Below are 18,749 nucleotides of genomic sequence, written 5' to 3' on the forward strand. Positions count from 1 at the left end.
ATTGTGTGGGAGTGAGTGTATGACTCTTTGTTGGAGTTTGTTATTGGTAGAGAAACCGATTTTGACATTCTTCTTCCTGAATAAGTTGGAATTTTTTTATGAAAGTGGGCCTATATATGGTAGGGCTACATATTTTACTGATTTTTTGTCTTTCATAGTTATTGTGGCTGTTGCTTGTTGCAAAGACTTATTGCTAGCAATTTTTTCTTTTGTTTTTTGAGAGTGTGTGTCTATGATTGAAGCATCATAGCCATTATTTTGGGCAATTGATTTGATTATGCTGATTTCTTTGTGCTGTTCAGTGGGGGTGAGGGGGACTTTATGCATACGATGTAGCATTGACCGGAAATTAGCCATCTTATGTTGGTTCGGGTGGCAGGATGTGTTACTGATGGTAACATCTGTGGTTGTTGGTTTTTGTAAGATACCAAATTGGTGTTTGTTATTTATGTTTGATATTTTGAGATCCAGAAAATTGATGCTATTATTTATTTCATGCTCCACTGTGAATTTGATGTTGTTGTGTAATTTGCTCAGATCTTCAGCTAAGGCATCAATTTCGCTGCTGTTACCATCAAAAAGTAATAGAGTGTCATCTACGCATCTCTTGTAGTAAATTATTTTACTGTTCATTTGGTTATTGGATGAGAAGAACTTTTGCTCAAGATGGTTAATGTAAATATCGGCTAATAATCCAGCAAGACTGCTACCCATTGCAAGGCCATCATTTTGTTTATAGACTTTATTATTGAAGTTGAAGTAATTATTAGATAAAATGAGTGTGAGGATCTCTATTAACTCATATATTTCTGGTAGATTGATCTTTTTGTGTTTTAAAAGGTTACTTTTTATTATGTTAATTGTTTCATCTACTGGGATGTTAGTGTATAGGTTAACAATATCTAGTGATGCAAATCTAGCTGTTGGTGGTATGTGGATGTCTTTGATATGTTCTATAAGGTCCACTGTGTTTTTAACTGTATAACTATGTTCGAACATGTAGTAAGTAGTAAGGAGATCCTTCAATTTTCTGCTTATGTAGTATGCTGGGCTGTTTCTTGACTTCACAACAGGGCGTATGGGGGAATTTTCTTTGTGGATCTTAGGCTGTGACCGAAGTTTCGGTGCAGTTGGATTCATGGTAAATCAGTCCCGAATTTCATATTTATTTAAAAGGGATTCAAAACTGTTGAGTAATTTACGAAGTTTAGCTTGAAATTTTGCTGTGGGGTCTGATTCTAGTTCTGTGAAGTTATTGGACTGAAAAAATTCAAGAGTTTTTTCAATGTATTCTGATTCAAACAAAACAACAACTGAATTTCCTTTATCAGCCTTTACCATGACAGCTTTGTTAGCAGTAAGTTTATCATTGACATCTTTAAGAATTTTTTGTTCATTATTAATTATATTATTTTTTGAAAGCATGTGTTTAGTGATGAGTTTGTTGGCTTTATATGCCAACGCATTTTTCTCATTAGACTTAAGTTTGGCAGTGTCACATGCCAGTTTTGTAGCTGCTATTAGGTCTTTTATGTTCTTATTAATTAATCTTGGGGCAATATTATGCTTGAAGCCTTTATCTAAGAGGTTAAGTTCATTGGGATTGAAAGAAATATCTGTTGTGTTTACCACTCTGTTATAGAATGTGTGCTTCTGCTGTTCATCAATGTTAAGTGGTTCCTTTAATTTGAGTTGAATGAGGGATTTTAACTTCTTCTTGTGCCTAGAGGAGATTTTTTGTTGTTCTCTGCTAAGAGCATGATTAATATGGTGTGTTACATATATGAACTGTAGAGGTGTGAGACTATTTCCTAATTGTAAATGCAGCTTGTACATAGATTTATTCAGCTTATCTTTCTTCTTATATTGTAATTTGATTTCTGTTTTTATCCAAATAGTTTCACATTTTACTTTAGCAAGCTTAGCAGCTTTTGTTTGACTATTGACCTTAACTTTAACATAATTTGGGGTCACTTTTTCTAACAGACTTCTTTTGTTGAATTTTATGTTGTTAATTGTTTTCATTACATCAATCTTACATTTTTTGAACGCATGTAACATTCTCATTACCTGGCTAGGTAAGCTTAACGCTATTTTGTCGAAAGTCGACATGTTGAGCAACGTGGCTGTTGTACTTAAGGTTTATAATTTATATAAAAAACAGCTACCAGCCACATGTATGGTTTAAAAAGGTTTATTATCTTCAGACCATGACCGGTTTCGGATTTTTCTTTACAAATCCATCTTCAGATGGCAGTTACAAGCATTCTTAGTTGGACTTAGTTTTGTTTGTGTTATTCGTTTGCTGCACTGGGAAAGAAAAGAAATATTTTTGTTGTCATATCGGTTTTTTATATAAATTATAAACAATTCTCAGTATTCTGCAAAAGTTCTTGAAGTTCGCTACAGCCTTCTGTGGTTGCTACCTTCTTGTAAAGAACCACATCATCTACGAACAGCCGCATGGAGCCTCCAGCGTTATCCACTGGAAACTATATCATTCATTCATATAAAGTGTGACGGTCCAATCGCAGTTCGACTCCTGAAATTATTTTTACGTTGAAACTTCCGACGAAGATTTCGTGACGTCTTACGAAGTCACACTCGGGAACGCGACCATTAGGTAATATACTAGTAGATCTATAACTCTCTCTTGGGGTACGTCTAAGACTTCTTTGTTGTCCTGTTTATTGGAAACTCTTCAATCCAGTCACATAGTTGGTCTGCTACTCCGCTCGCTCGTAATTTGTCCATTACTCAGCAGTGTGGACCTGTAACGACTGCCTTCCGCAAGTCAAGGACCAAGGCACCGATGTCTACGGCACTGTGAATCGCATGAACCAACACGACGAACTGAATTATGGTAATATCTATGCGTGCGGATTTCTTGTCTTTTTTTAAAGAAAATTCTTGTTCTCCAAAAAATGTCATAATATGTGAGCGTCAAACATGTTCGATAATCGTACAACAGATTAACATCAGCGATGTCCAGCGCGTGTGTGTGTGTGTGTGTGTGTGTGTGTGTGTGTGTGTGTGTGTGTGTGTGTGTGTGTGATTTCAACTAACCATGGCACACATTCTCTTACTGTCAGGCAACAATCACCTGACTTCATGAGATACGACATCACACACATTCAAATGCATGAAAAACATTCATACCATGCATGACGTTCAATTCAAATTTATTACTTCGATACTAACCCTATCCGCATCATATTTAGCAGACAGTATCCACATGTGCCGCTACATGTAGCTCCACAAATATAGCATTTTACGACGTACAGATCAGGAGAGATGACGCCAAACACTGAGATGCGTGAAAAAATTCCGCACCATTCATGAAATTGTAATACATTTATTCTTTACTATAACGACACCCGCCAGGTTAGCCGAGCGCGCAAAAGCGCTGCTTCTTGGACTCGGATAGGCGCGCCGGCCCCGCATCGAATCCGCCCGGCGGATTAACGACGAAGGCCGGTGTGCCGGCCAGCCTTGATGTGGTTTTTAGGTGGTTTTCCACGTCCCCCTAGGTGAATACCGGCCTGGTCCCCACGTCCCGCCTCAGTTAGACGGCTCGCAGATATCTGAACAATTTCGCACTATTCCATGGATTACACTATTCACGGACAGCTGGGGTACACTAATTCGATCCCGGGGGGTACGGGGTGGCGGCAGGAAGGGCATCCGGCCACCCCTTCAACTAACATTGCCACATCCGATTACCATGCCGACCCTGCGTATCCGCGGGAAAAACAAGCAGAAGAAAAAAAAATTCTTTACTATTTCGACATTTCTATAGTCGAGTCACCTGACAGTGCTTTTGACAACTTTAATTCGAGAAGCCGCAAAGCAGCTGCGCCCAGAGCACAGAAACTATCCGGGATCTCTGTACGACCGTTTCATAATATCAAACGTGTTCTCACGAATACATGGAAATTAAATTTTTTGGATGTTAGACTACAATCAATTCATTTTGTGTTTCCGTTTCAAATAGAAAATTGGGAATATATGTACCGGAGCAGTGCCGGATTCGTCAGCTAGTAAGCCTGTAATAATAACAATCTGTAAATGTACGCCGGCCGGAGAGGCCGAGCGGTTCTAGGCGCTACAGTCTGGAACCGCGCAACCGCTACGGTCGCAGGTTCGAATCCTGCTTCGGGCATGGGTGTGTGTGATGTCCTTAGGTTAGTTAGGTTTAAGTAGTTCTAAGTTCTGGGGGACTGATGACCTCAGAAGTCCCATAGTGCTCAGAGCCATTTTTGTAAATGTACAACAGGAGATCGATGGCGATCAGAGCTGGACTTGAGGTCTACGTGCGCTCTCCGGCCACGCAGCGCCCGCACAGCAGAGGCGAACTGCTGACTCGGCGGCACCGGACCGGCCCTGCCCCCACAGAGACCGCAGCAGATTGGGTGGCGCGGCCGCAGTCAGCAGTGGAAACCGCACACCACAGGCCACGCAGCAGCAGCGGCGGCGGCGGCGGCGGCGGCGGCGGCGGCGGCGGCGGCGGCGGGCTGCTGATACGGAGCGGAGGAAGAGGCCTCCAACGAAGGGCTGCCTGTAAACACCTGTATGGCCCTCTGCACCAGGCGACGTTCCCACAAAGTTATTAAAGTAAGCCCATGAAAAGGGATATTTCGGAGAACTTTCAAAGAAGGGAAGAAAAATTAACACGAAAATTCTGACATTTGAGGAAAGTGATGGGATTTTGGAGAATAAGCTCTGTAAATACACCGTAGAGATGACGGACACAATGCGGATACGACAGTTGAAACATTATGGACATGTGGTAAGAATGGCCGAAAACTGACTGAATAAAAATATAATCAACTGCCTTAGCGCCCACTGTTTCGCACCCGTAGACTACATTCTGCATAGATGTTTTCGGTTTACTTTAACCGATTTTGTGTTGTTCACAAATTACAAAAACCTTCTAAAAACGCTAATTAAGGGCATAGAAGCATGGTCTTTTCCGAATGTACTTCTGACCGAAACGCAATTTTGGTAGTTGGAGTCCAAAGTTTTTATTAATAATGCCTTTCGAGTTCTTGTGATATTTCCAAAGAAACTTTCATCCTCTAACCTATTTCTTTACATGCAAGTGAAATACCATTTGTCACAGATTTAGCTTCAAACTTTTTTTCATATGACGAAATATTTTCCTAAAAAAAAAAAAAAAAAATGGTTCAAATGGCTCTGAGCGCTATGGGACTTAACGTCTGAGGTCATCAGTCCGCTAGAACTTAGAACTACTTAAACCTAACTAACCTAAGGACATCACACAAACATCCATGCCGAGGCAGGATTCGAACCTGCGACCGCAGCAGTCGCGCGGTTCCGGACTGAAGCGCCTAGAACCGCTCGGCCACAACGGCCGGCATTTTCCTAAAAATTTTCACCGCCTATTTCATCCTCTTAGGGGCTGGCTTTCCAAAAATAGTGAAACAAGTCCCTTTTTATTTTTAACCGAGAAACCAAATACAAATTTTCATAGGTGTAGCTTTCATAATGAAATATTTTCGAGAAAACATGCCATCTTCTATTTTACCCGCTTACGGGTTGAACTTCCAAAATCAATGAAATACTGATTTTTACTTGTAACAGAGAAGTCAAATACCAGTTTTCATAGATGTGGCTTTAAAAATACTTTAGCAATTCTTTAATAATGATTACTTTTCAAAAAACTTTCACCTTCTCAGGGGTTAAATTTCCAAAAAAAACCTGATTTTTTTATTTCTGTTCGAGAAACCAAATACCAATTACCGTAGTCTAGCTTCAAAACTGCCATAATAGCGATATTCTATATGTATGGGAGATACCTCTACTTATTTGGGAATGGTTTATTAATAAGCGACTGGACCCCCCCATTTGCACGCAATACAGCTGCGATTCTTCTTGGAATACTGGCATAAAATGATTGTATAGTCCAGTGAAATGTTATGCCACTCCTCGATCAGAACCTCGTCTAACTCCTGGAGTGACGACGAAGGCGGAAATCTGCTCCGGAGTCTGCGCGCCAATGCCGCTCACAACGGTTCGATAACGTTCAAGGCCGGGGACTGTGCTGGCCAGGGAAGACGCTGCAGTTCAGTTGCATGATTCTCATACCACGATTGTACTGTCCTGGCCGTGTGAATGGGTGCTTTATCGTCCTGAAGTATGGCATCATTGTTGGGGGATAACATTTGAATCATGAGGTGCACCTGATCACCTAAAATGTTCTCATAATCGTTGGCTGTATCACTGCCTTTGAGAGTAATGATGGGACCATCAGAGTAACATGATATGGTTGCCCACACCATCACGCTTCCACCTCCACGCTTATTCTTTGGAATTAAGCAATAAGGATTGTAGGCTTCTTTTGGCGTTCTCGAGACGTAAATCCGGCCCGATGTTGGAAATAACGAAAACGCTGACTCGTCGGACCATATGACGTGTTTCGGCATAGCACCTCGTCTCTCTCGGCGGACAGTGTCGATAGATACGGGTTCCCTAAGATAGCTATTCAGCTCTATAGTCGCTTTCGCCGCCGTAGTTTTGTATTGACACAGTACTGTATAGCGTACGACGATCTCTGTCATCTAGTTTTGATTTGCGCCCACTATTACGTTTACGCGATGATGTCTTTCCATGTTTTGTGTAGGCTGTCGTGACTGTTGAAACAGTTACTCTTGAAACATTCAATAAGCTGGCTGTATTGGTTACTGATGCTTCAGCTAATCGGACCCCCAAAATTTGCCCTCTTGCACGTCGACCTCGGCCTCTGAAAGCAAATACGAAGTGTGCACTACTCGTAAACAACTTGCAGTGAGGCCTACTCCGTACTTAACACTCACAGTCCAGTGCGACACGTGCCTTACCTGCGTTGTTGACCGTCAAACGCAACCATCCCATTACTACCACTGTTCACGTTATTTTCCCTATCCCCAAAGTCTTCCACACCTTATCTAAACCCTTAGGGATGAAATATCTAAACTCCCTTCTTAAACGACGCCTACAGTATAAGATCACCAACCTCTGAAAATTTCAAGTTTCTATCCTTAGTGGTTTGGACTGCGCGATGTTGAGTCAGTCAGTCGGGATATTGCCTTTTATACACAGAGATTCATCTCATTATTGAAGTTCAACTCTGTGTAGAAGAGATTAAAAGAAACACATACGAAACTGGTATTACACTAGAGACGCTCCAAAAGAAGGAATAATTCAGATGTAAGGTGAACTCCATGAAATAATTTTAAGAAAAACCGCTGAAAGGGGGGTCCTCAAGTTGCTATATGTTGTATTATCGCGAAATAGGGGAGAGAGTGTCACGGAGACGATAAGCGAGTTGAGATAGCAGTCATAAAAATAAGAGCGTTTTTCGTTGTGGCGATATCGTTTCAGGAAATTTCAATCACCAACTTTCTCCTCTGAACGTGAAAATGTTTTACTATCGTCGCTCTACACAGGGAGAAATCATCATCATCATCATAATAAAATAAGAGAATTCAGAGCTCGTACAGGAAGACTTAGGTGTTCATCTGTTATTTGTTTTCCGTCTTGAGCTTACTGCAGTTTAATTAAAGAGAATTACACCAGACGCGTTTCGTTTTTATTTATAAAGCATCTTAGTTGTTATTCTGCAAATTTGATACATTAGTTTTTACATTTTGGGTTGTTTTATGTTAAAATAGCATTTTGTTTATAAAGTTGGTGTACACGTTACTTACGGTGATTCGTTACATATTCTCCAAACCTCTGCTTCTTCCCTCCTTGCTAGCAGCGGTTGATGCAACAGACTTCGATTCACATATGCACTTTGTAGTTTTTGCCATTCTGCAGTATTTCTTGTGCTGTATTATTTAGACTTCACTTTTGTAAATTGAACTGAAGTTGTGTGTGTTTCTCCCTCCCCACAATAACAGTGTTTTTGTCTGTTCGTTTGTTTTTGTTCACATTGTGAGTGTTGCCATCCTGTGAAAGTTAGGTGTTCATTTTTGCCCATGCTCTGTTAGAAAGTGGAAGGGTAGAGAAATAGTCTGAAGACGTTTCGAAGGACCTTCTGTCAGGCATTAAAGCGCAAAATGCAGCGAAGTCATGTACATTTAGATGTACATTCCCGAGGAGGAAAGAAAGAAAAGAAGTAAGAGAATGAAGTGATTCTGAGAAGAGAGGAAAGGAAAGGGTAAGACCTTAAGTTCCAGGTGTTCCATAGTTGGCCGTATTCGAAAGGGGAAAGAAATCTATTATTACGTGCAGGCTGTCTTTCCTTTTTTCTGGAATGAAGAGTATTTCAGTTTAATAATAAAATCCGCCTGGTGTCTTGTCGATAGCATTTTCAAACACATTTCGAAGTCACGGTGGCGTCGTCACGACTTCGTTTGTTACATCATCCTGACGTTAACATGCTAGAAAAGCGTTGTTGTTGTTGTTGTGGTCTTCAGTCCTGAGACTGGTTTGATGCAGCTCTCCATGCTACTCTATCCTGTGCAAGCTTTTTCATCTCCCAGTACCTACTGCAACCTACATCCTTCTGAATCTGCTTAGTGTATTCATCTCTTGGTCTCCCTCTACGATTTTTACCCTCCACGCTGCCCTCCAATGCTAAATTTGTGATCCCTTGATGCCTCAAAACATGTCCTACCAACCGATCCCTTCTTCTGGTCAAGTTGCGCCACAAACTTCTCTTCTCCCCAATCCTATTCAATACTTCCTCATTAGTTATGTGATCTACCCATCTAATCTTCAGCATTCTTCTGTAGCACCACATTTCGAAAGCTTCTATTCTCTTCTTGTCCAAACTATTTATCGTCCATGTTTCACTTCCATACATGGCTACACTCCATACAAATACTTTCAGAAATGATTTCCTGACACTTAAATCAATACTGGATGTTAACAAATTTCTCTTCTTCAGAAACGCTTTCCTTGCCATTGCCAGCCTACATTTTATATCCTCTCGACCATCATCAGTTATTTTGCTCCCCAAATAGCAAAACTCCTTTACTACTTTAAGTGCCTCATTTCCTAATCTAATTCACTCAGCATCACCCGACTTAATTAGACTACATTCCATTATCCTTGTTTTGCTTTTGTTGATGTTCATCTTATATCCTCCTTTCAAGACACTGTCCATTCCATTCAACTGCTCTTCCAAGTCCTTTGCTGTCTCTGACAGAATTACAATGTCATCGGCGAACCTCAAAGTTTTTATTTCTTCTCCATGAATTTTAATACCTACTCCGAATTTTTGTTTTGTTTCCTTTCCTGCTTGCTCAATATACAGATTGAACAACATCGGGGAGAGGCTACAACCCTGTCTTACTCCCCAACCACTGCTTCCCTTTCATGTCCCTCGACTCTTATAACTGCCATCTGGTTTCTGTACAAATTGTAAATAGCCTTTCGCTCCCTGTATTTTACCCCTGCCACCTTTAGAATTTGAAAGAGAGTATTCCAGTCAACATTGTCAAAAGCTTTCTCTAAGTCTACAAATGCTAGAAACGTAGGTTTGCCTTTCCTTTCTTCTAAGATAAGTCGTAAGGTCAGTATTGCCTCAAGTGTTCCAGTGTTTCTACGGAATCCAAACTGATCTTCCCCGAGGTTGGCTTCTACTAGTTTTTCCATTCGTCTGTAAAGAATTCGTGTTAGTATTTTGCAGCTGTGACTTATTAAGATGATAGTTCGGTAATTTTCACATCTGTCAACACCTGCTTTCTTTGGGATTGGAATTATTATATTCTTCTTGAAGTCTGAGGGTATTTCGCCTGTCTCATACATCTTCCTCATCAGATGGTAGAGTTTTGTCAGGACTGGCTCTCCCACGGCCGTCAGTAGTTCCAATGGAATATTCGTCTACTCCGGGGGCTTTGTTTCGACTCAGGTCTTTCAGTGCTCTGTCAAACTCTTCACGCAGTATCATATCTCCCATTTCATCTTCATCTACATCCTCTTCCATTTCCATAATATTGTCCTCAAGTACATCGCCCTTGTATAAACCCTCTATATACTCCTTCCACCTTTCTGCTTTCCCTTCTTTGCTTAGAACTGGGTTTCCATCTGAGCTCTTGATATTCATACAAGTCGTTCTCTTATCTCCAAAGGTCTCTTTAATTTTCCTGTAGGCGGTATCTATCTTACCCCTAGTGAGATAGGCCTCTACATCCTTACATTTGTCCTCTAGCCATCCCTGCTTAGCCATTTTGCACTTACTGTCGATCTCATTTTTGAGACGTTTGTATTCCTTTTTGCCTGTTTCACTTACTGCATTTTTATATTTTCTCCTTTCATCAATTAAATTCAATATTTCTTCTGTTACCCAAGGATTTCTACTAGCCCTCGTCTTTTTACCTACTTGATCCTCTGCTGCCTTCACTACTTCATCCCTCAAAGCTACCCATTCTTCTTCTACTGTATTTATTTTCCCCATTCCTGTCAATTGCTCCCTTATGCTCTCCCTGAATCTCTGTACAACCTCTGGTTCTTTTAGTTTATCCAGGTCCCATCTCCTTAAATTCCCACCTTTTTGCAGTTTCTTCAGTTTTAATCTACAGGTCATAACCAATAGATTGTGGTCAGAGTCCACATCTGCCCCTGGAAATGTCTTACAATTTAAAACCTGGTTCCTAAATCTCTGTCTTACCATTATATAATCTATCTGATACCTTTTAGTATCTCCAGGGTTCTTCCATGTATACAACCTTCTTTCATGATTCTTAAACCAAGTGTTAGTTATGATTATGTTGTGCTCTGTGCAAAATTCTACCAGGCGGCTTCCTCTTTCATTTCTGTCCCCCAATCCATATTCACCTACTATGTTTCCTTCTCTCCCTTTTCCTACACTCGAATTCCAGTCACCCATGACTATTAAATTTTCGTCTCCCTTCACAATCTGAATAATTTCTTTTATCTCGTCATACATTTCTTCAATTTCTTCGTCATCTGCAGAGCTAGTTGGCATATAAACTTGTACTACTGTAGTAGGTGTGGGCTTCGTATCTATCTTGGCCACAATAATGCGTTCACTATGCTGTTTGTAGTAGCTTACCCACAGTCCTATTTTCCTATTCATTATTAAACCTACTCCTGCATTACCCCTATTTGATTTTGTGTTTATAACCCTGTAGTCACCTGACCAGAAGTCTTGTTCCTCCTGCCACCGAACTTCACTAATTCCCACTATATCTAACTTCAACCTATCCATTTCCCTTTTTAAATTTTCTAACCTACCTGCCCGATTAAGGGATCTGACATTCCACGCTCCGATCCGTAGAACGCCAGTTTTGTTTCTCCTGATAACGACATCCTCTTGAGTAGTCCCCGCCCGGAGATCCGAATGGGGGACTATTTTACCTCCGGAATATTTTACCCAAGAGGACGCCATCATCATGTAATCATACAGTAAAGCTGCATGCCCTCGGGAAAAATTACGGCTGTAGCTTCCCCTTGCTTTCAGCCGTTCGCAGTACCGGCACGGCAATGCCGTTTTGGTTATTGTTACAAGGCCAGCTCAGTCAATCATCCAGACTGTTGCCCTTGCAACTACTGAAAAGGCTGCTGCCCCTCTTCAGGAACCACACGTTTGTCTGGCCTCTCAACAGATACCCCTCCGTTGTGGTTGCACCTACGGTACGGCTATCTGTATCGCTGAGGCACGCAAGCCTCCCCACCAACGGCAAGGTCCATGGTTCATGGGGAGGGGGGGGGGGGGGTAGAAAAGCGTATGTGTAGAAATTATACAGCCTTCTTAATTGAAATTTGCGGAAATGTGTTAGAATACTGAATTACAGAAGAATATTTCTGGCGTCTTGAAGTCGCAATGAAGGTCCTCACATAGCAACTGAAGCCCTGATATTGAAGCTATAACACCGAAAAGCAGATACGTTGGCAAAGTGAAAACACTATTGAAAATACGGTAGACAGATTAAGTTATTAATCTGTCCATGAAAGTTATAGTGCGATCTACAGCATGTGGCCAGGTGAGAAGAAACGCCGATGCCAGCCGAAAACCCGAATATCTGAGAATAATCACTTATTTACGTAAAAAACAAGACGTGAACTGTTTTATAATCCTTAAATGTACCATATCAAAACAAATCTGTATTCCACTGAAGAAGCCTTAAAGTAAGAGGCGAAACGCGTCTGGAACAAAGTACACTGTAGCAAGAAAAAGGCGTTTACATTTACAAAACGAATATTTTGTGGTTGCTGCGGTTGATGGCCGCGCAAACACTCTTATTAATCATTACAATGCTTTGCTCTTATACAGTAAACAGAATAAAACATTCCAATAACTTTATTTTTTGTAAATAACATATTGAAAGGACATTGTGGCACTAGAGAGAGAACCACCTCTGGATTTCAGCTGTCTGTCGTATTCGCGTGCCTTTCGTGCGTCGCTATTATTGTGCCCACGATCAACTGCGGTGATTACGCATTGAATAGGCCATCCACACAACACGACGGCGTAGCGATATTACAGGTCCCGGTGTGTAGCCAGATGGAGGTCACAACCTTCCCACGATTCGAGTGACTCCGAGGAGCAGCAGCGGGTGACAGTGAATTCCCTGTTGTGATGCGTACACCGACGTTCCGGGAAAATCAACTGACGCAACTGTTAGTATTCTCCGGCACCCTGGCCGGCTGTACGTGCTACTACGGCAAATTCTCTCCGCACCAAGAATATCCCAGTGACATTATTTTGCTTCTGCTAACTTGCTTACGTTAAGAGAGTGTCGTGCGATACACGTGCACGTAACTAAGAGTCCTACATCGCTTCTGTCGATCTACTGTAGAACTTAAATTACGACATTCTAGAAGATGAAAGTCACCTCTGTTGAAATGTATACAGATTCCGCAAATTGAAATCGCGTTGGAATTTATCATGAAATTCAGAAGACATGAGATAATGAAACCCAATGTGGAGCGGTGTTGCCTCAGAAAGGCTTTCTTTACTGTCGCTTAGTGAGCAAAATGTAAATTGATGGAATTCTGACTGCTTTGTAACTGTATACTGGACTTTGTTATACGCAAATGATCTGGTGAATAATGTAGGAAGTCTCGTGAGATGGTTCGCAGATGATGCTATTGTCTATAGGAAAGAGGCAATTCCTTTATAATGAAAGAGCAAACCTTCATTCAACCGATTCGTGAATGTTTTTCGTTACTTTGGGATCCTTGCCACATAAGGTTGATAGAAAAGAACCCAAAAAGTGCGCACGTTCGTTTACGAATTCGTTTAGTACTCCGTTGATAATGTGGGAAACTTCTAGAAAAACTATCATGTGGATGCTTAGCAACAGTTTTTCTTCAAACGCATCTCTCAGGAATGGGATAGAAATGGGAGAAACAATGGTGCTACCAGAAGTACCCACAGCCACACATCGTAGGCTGCCTTGTGGAGAGTAGATGTAAATGTGGACTATACTCATAGCACGACTGCAGCCTTCATGGAAGAAAGAAAGATTTAGTTTTAATGACCCGTCGACTACAAAATCGACTTGAGGAAAGAAATGGGCCGTGACCTTTCAAAGGAAGCGTCCCGGTATTCTCCTTAAGTGATTTAGAGAAATCACAGTAAAACCTATGTTGAGTTCTCTTTCACTCTTGTCGCTAGTAGTGATATATAGTGTAGTCTTTGCAACCATATTCGGGTGCACCTACCTATGCCGTTATTCAGGGCAGGCAGGTATTTCCGAAACACCGCAGAGAATGAACGTATGTTCCAGAACCGCAAGCGCCGGAGTGGGCTGAACACATTGCGTATCTTGCATTTGTTAGAAGAAAGATGATTCGTCTGTCAAATACAGTATTTTTTGTTTCATCATTCAAGTGGTAAAAGCGGCAGCACTCACTGCCCACCGGCAGTGAGTCCCCTCGCACTACACACTCGGAATTTCAGTGTATGACGCAGGAATCACACGTTTGCTAGCGAACAGTTGCGTACAGCCTCTATCTGGGTGGCTAGAGGAAGGTTTTAACTGCCGCTCTCCCGAATATGTGTCCGTTGCACAGAAAATACTACTGTAGCGTTTGTAGTGCTGGAAGAGGTAGGAACATCAGTTGCTAATATTTTTTCAAAGCGGAAAATCCATACTATATTATAAATGTGAGAGAAATTCTGCCTCTTACGTTGCCACGACTAAATCGCTGAACCGATATCCATGAAATTTGACGTGAGATAGCTTGAACCGGGATGAAGAAAAAAAAGTAAAAATATTTACTCTTTGGAAAAGCTATTTACTCTTTCACTTTTGAACTTTATCATATTTTTGAAAATGCTTTCATTGGTTGATATGTTCCACGTAATATGATTCAAAGTAATCAATGCAATGCTTATTCAATTCTCGACGTATTTAATCCATACTTCCATACTAATACCAGTAGCCCTATTATTAATTGCGAAAGTAACTCACTCTGGTACATTTTCATAACTCTACTGCTGAAGTCATTCCGATGTTTTTGGTATGTAGATTACTTGAACCCTGAGGAAGACCATAGGCTACTGAGACAGTTATATCGTTTTGAATGTTATTGACCTTTTTTTAAATATCGTACACGTGAGTGGTATGCAGACGACGCTGGTGCGATGGTCGGCGAGTCCTAGTGTCTACAGATTATTCTGTGACAGCACAAATCCAGTGTTATTGTGCGCCTGGTTCCTACACCACGTGGCATAGCTGGAGAGTTTTGGTCGAGATACGACAGTGAAATCCTACGGTAAGCCCGCGCAGCACATTTAAAAAAAATCTATTACTACAAGTCTCGTCGAAGTAAGTCTGATTTTGCGCATAATTCTAAGAGAGCTCAATGTGCGAAAGTTACTCGAATCCAACAAACCTCAGAGCAATCTCTTGGATGCAGAACGTCAGGCCGTCTTCAGAGCTACAGAGACAGTGGAACAGTTGGAGGCCCGTCGCATTTTAGACACTGAGTGGCACGCGTCTCTTACAGCTTCCAAGACGCTTGAAGATTCACAACGACGCCATCATTTAAAGGCTGTACGACAGAGGGTCGCAAATTTACATGTGGAACGTGGGAGGCTCTTGGTGAGGCTGCATTTGATTGTGATCTGTTAACTGATTAGAAAGAAAAGATAATCAAATCAAGACCATACGCTGTCGACAGACGTTGATATACATCAAAGGGGACAATTGAAAACGTGTGCCCCGATCGGGACTCGAACCCGGGATCTCCTGCTTACATGGCAGACGCTCTATTCATCTGAGCCACCGAGGGCACAGAGGATAGTGCGACTACAGGGATTTATCCCTTGCACGCTCCCCGTGAGACCCACATTCCCAACTTTATGTCCACACACTATATTCGTAGTGCCCCTGGCACTAGACTCATTACTCGCGGCAGACAATCTGGCCGAGTCCCGTAAGAGAGTTTGGGCAATATGTGTGCATCCGCACAGAAGAAAAAGGTCATGGCCGATTAGCCTGAACTATATATAGAGATGGTATCTGTTCTTTCGGACGCAGGAGATCCCGGGTTCGAGTCCCGGTCGGGGCACACATTTTCAACTGTCCCCATTGATGTATATCAACGCCTGTTGACATCGTATGGTCTTGATTTTATTATCATCTCTTTCTAGAGCGCTGCATGGTCACCGAGGGTATCTCTTCTTTCGGACATGTCCGAAAGAACAGATACCATCTCCATATATTAACTGACTATGTTAATGATAAATTAGTCATCACGGGACGATGGATCAAAATGTGGACACCATAAGGCAATGAAATGGAAGGGAGTGACGGCTGGTTTGTGTTGGTCTCGTGGCAAAATCTCTCATCTAGCACTAGGTGAGCCAGAGAAATCCCTAAAAATTCTAGTTCTGCACGAATGTAATGAATAGAAGCATTTTTAAATAAAATTAGAGAATATAATGCACGCTTTCAGATTCGACATATAGCGAAATAATAGAAAACCAATCATTTGTATCTACGTACTGGCAGTGCATACATTTTTATACACACGTCTCTACACCACTATATACACAAACATCTCGTAAAATTACTAGCCTACCTATTCACCATCAGTCATCATGGCCGGCCACTGTGTCCGAGCGGTTCTAGGCGCTTCAGTCCGGAACTGGGCGACTGCTACGGTCGCAGGTCGAATCCTGCCTTGGGCATGGATGTGTGTGATGTCCTTAGGTTAGTTAGGTTTAAGTAGTTTAAGTTCTAGGGGACTGATGACCTCAGAGCCATTTGAACCATACTATCTGCAGAGAACGTCATCTATGAACATCTTGTGCACAACGTGGCTTCCCAATGACTGAGTTGAAATATCGATTCCGTGACCTCCCGGGCATACCGGGCGAACGAGATAACTCAGTTCCGTGCAGGAACATAGGAAATAAATACGTAACTGATAAGGTAACCACTAAAGGTCTTAAATTTTTCGTGTGCTATCGAGAGCTTATACGCATTTCAACGAGCAGTCAATAATTATTAAACTCGTCTGAAACAGTTACTCGCTCCCCGCCGGAGACGGCTGCTGGAACTCTTTAAGACCTGCAGTGTCACGCGCTGTGACGTACGCACCACGGCCTTTCTTTCTCGTGGGCCTCGCGGAGCATACGCGTGACGTCACATGTCTGCAAAACTCGAATGGAAATTGGCCGTTGTCGGTTGCTGCTATACACCATGTTTTCCTCTGTAGAGCGATAGCAATACCGGACCACAGCAAGCCACAACGGCCAATTTGCACTCGAGTTCCGGAAACGTGTGACGTCACGCCTGTGTTCGGCAAAACGCGGAATCGAAATTTCATCTTAGTCACTAGGAAGCCAGGTTGTTTATCAGATGTTCACAGAAGCTACAACATACCTTAAAGATGTGCTTCCCAGGCGGGATGGAAACGTTCGGTTTTTCCAAGAAATTCTTTCGACCAGAGCATAACAACACGGAATACAAGAAGGGAACGAATATTATTTGTCTTCAGTGGGAAAAAAAGCACGACTTGGACCTGTGTATTTAACATCCAAAAACAATAAATTTACTGCTGCGACTGCTTGCATTTACTAAAACTTTACTTTTTAGTTTGTGTAAAACCATTTTGATTGGTTGTTTTATCTACGTATTATTTTTTGTTTTCTGCACACTTTGTAATGCTGCTCTGAATAGTGGGTAAGGCAACGCGCGTGCGCGAAATTGGGACAGGGAGAGGCTGATCCTTGCTTCGCGCTGCACCTTCAGTCGGCAGCGCGCCCGTGACGGGTTTACTTTGAGCCAGTGACGGCCGGAACCACCTGTTGCGGCGCTACGAACGGATGGGAAGATTCCCTCTGGAAGCTACCGGCGGAGGGCGGCGTAGCGTGTGTTACGCAGAAACACTGTCGGTTGCTGTCCGGTAGTTTAACTGAGGCTGCTATAGCATTACGCTTACAGCACTCCGCTGTAGAAGTGACCTGCAATTTATTCTCTGAGAAACAAAGCTGCTTTGAGTGATGAGAGTATACCGGACCGGGTGTCTGAATGTGTCAACACAACGGAACGGAAGACGACGTCACCGTCAACACAACGTCTTTCCACTTAAATGATAATTAAATGGACACCCTAGCTGCAAACAGGCGTTGATGTACTTCATTGGGGACATGTTGAAAATGTGTGCCCCGACCGGGACTCGAACCCGGGATCTCCTGCTTACATGGCAGACGCTCTATCCATCTGAGCCACCGTGGGCACAGAGGATAGTGCGTCTGCAGGGACTTATCCCTTGCATGCTCCCCGTGAGATCCACATTCTCAACATGTCCACACCACTACCTTCAAGGGCTGCGTACAGTGGCTCAGTGTGCATAACTGAGGGGTTGCTCCGTTTGTCATGGTCACCGGCATATGATTCTACCTACACCACTGTGTTCCAAGGGTCTTTACTCTTTATAATACAAACAGCATATCAAATTTTTCATTCAATAGCAAGGACAGACTCCAACCTTTGCCGCATGCAAACACTGTGGGAAAGTATCTATCGGTCAGTCAAGCAGAGCGTGGCAAAGAGGTTATCTACACACGAGAGAAGCTGGAGATCAAGACAGAAAGATTCAACCTTCACCGATCGTTTAAAAACGTGAAACCACTCGTATGATGATGCAGAATGTAAAACATAACATTCTGTAAAGAACATTAGAAAGATGACCTTATTGGAAATAAACACATGATACAATGTATTCAAACTCATGTTCTTTTTTCTCCTTTAAGTTATAGTACGTTTAAAATAAGTGGCAACTTTTGACAATTCATCACGGACCGAGTTGGCAGCGGATGGTCACAGTACAAATAGAATGCGGCGCCTGCTCGGCGCGGAATCTGTCAGGTTCGCCTCTCTGAGTGAACAGCAAGCCGCGAAGGCCGGCCGACCTGCGATCTTTCTCAAACGATTTTAAAAGAAACTATTCGGTAAAACTCGCACTCTCACACATCTTACAGTTCAATTCGTCAGCTTCAGGATGAACCGCCTATCATTTCGTTAATGGTCATTGTTATTATGATATTTCGATAGTAGGTGAAGTAGTGCAACAAATTCTTAGTTTGAAGAGAAAAACAGGTCTCGCTATGAATTTTCGTTCCGTGCGTGTCAGGTTACATTTTGTTGCGTATTAAATGTAGATAATATGTTGAATTATTCTTTAAACTTGGAAGGATATCGCTACCTGTTTCCAGTCTCGAGAAAATGAAATGTACGTAAAGCGGTCAGTCACGAACTCTTGCGTCAATTAAAGAACTAGAATGTAATATTCATAAATTCCTCATATCTCACGAA

The 18,749-nt window shown here is 42.1% G+C and overlaps 1 protein-coding gene and 1 non-coding gene across 2 annotated transcripts in view; both read right to left on the reverse strand.

Moving 5' to 3' along the window:
* LOC126475049 (large neutral amino acids transporter small subunit 1) overlaps nt 1–18,749 on the reverse strand; it is a 381,454-nt gene that overhangs the window by 222,655 nt on the left and 140,050 nt on the right. The window lies entirely within an intron of this gene.
* Nucleotides 17,596–17,670, reverse strand: Trnat-ugu (transfer RNA threonine (anticodon UGU)). Its single transcript has one exon. It is a non-coding gene; the product is annotated as a tRNA-Thr (tRNA).

The sequence above is a fragment of the Schistocerca serialis genome, chromosome 4, assembly GCF_023864345.2.
Source record: "Schistocerca serialis cubense isolate TAMUIC-IGC-003099 chromosome 4, iqSchSeri2.2, whole genome shotgun sequence".
NCBI classification, from domain to species: domain Eukaryota; kingdom Metazoa; phylum Arthropoda; class Insecta; order Orthoptera; family Acrididae; genus Schistocerca; species Schistocerca serialis.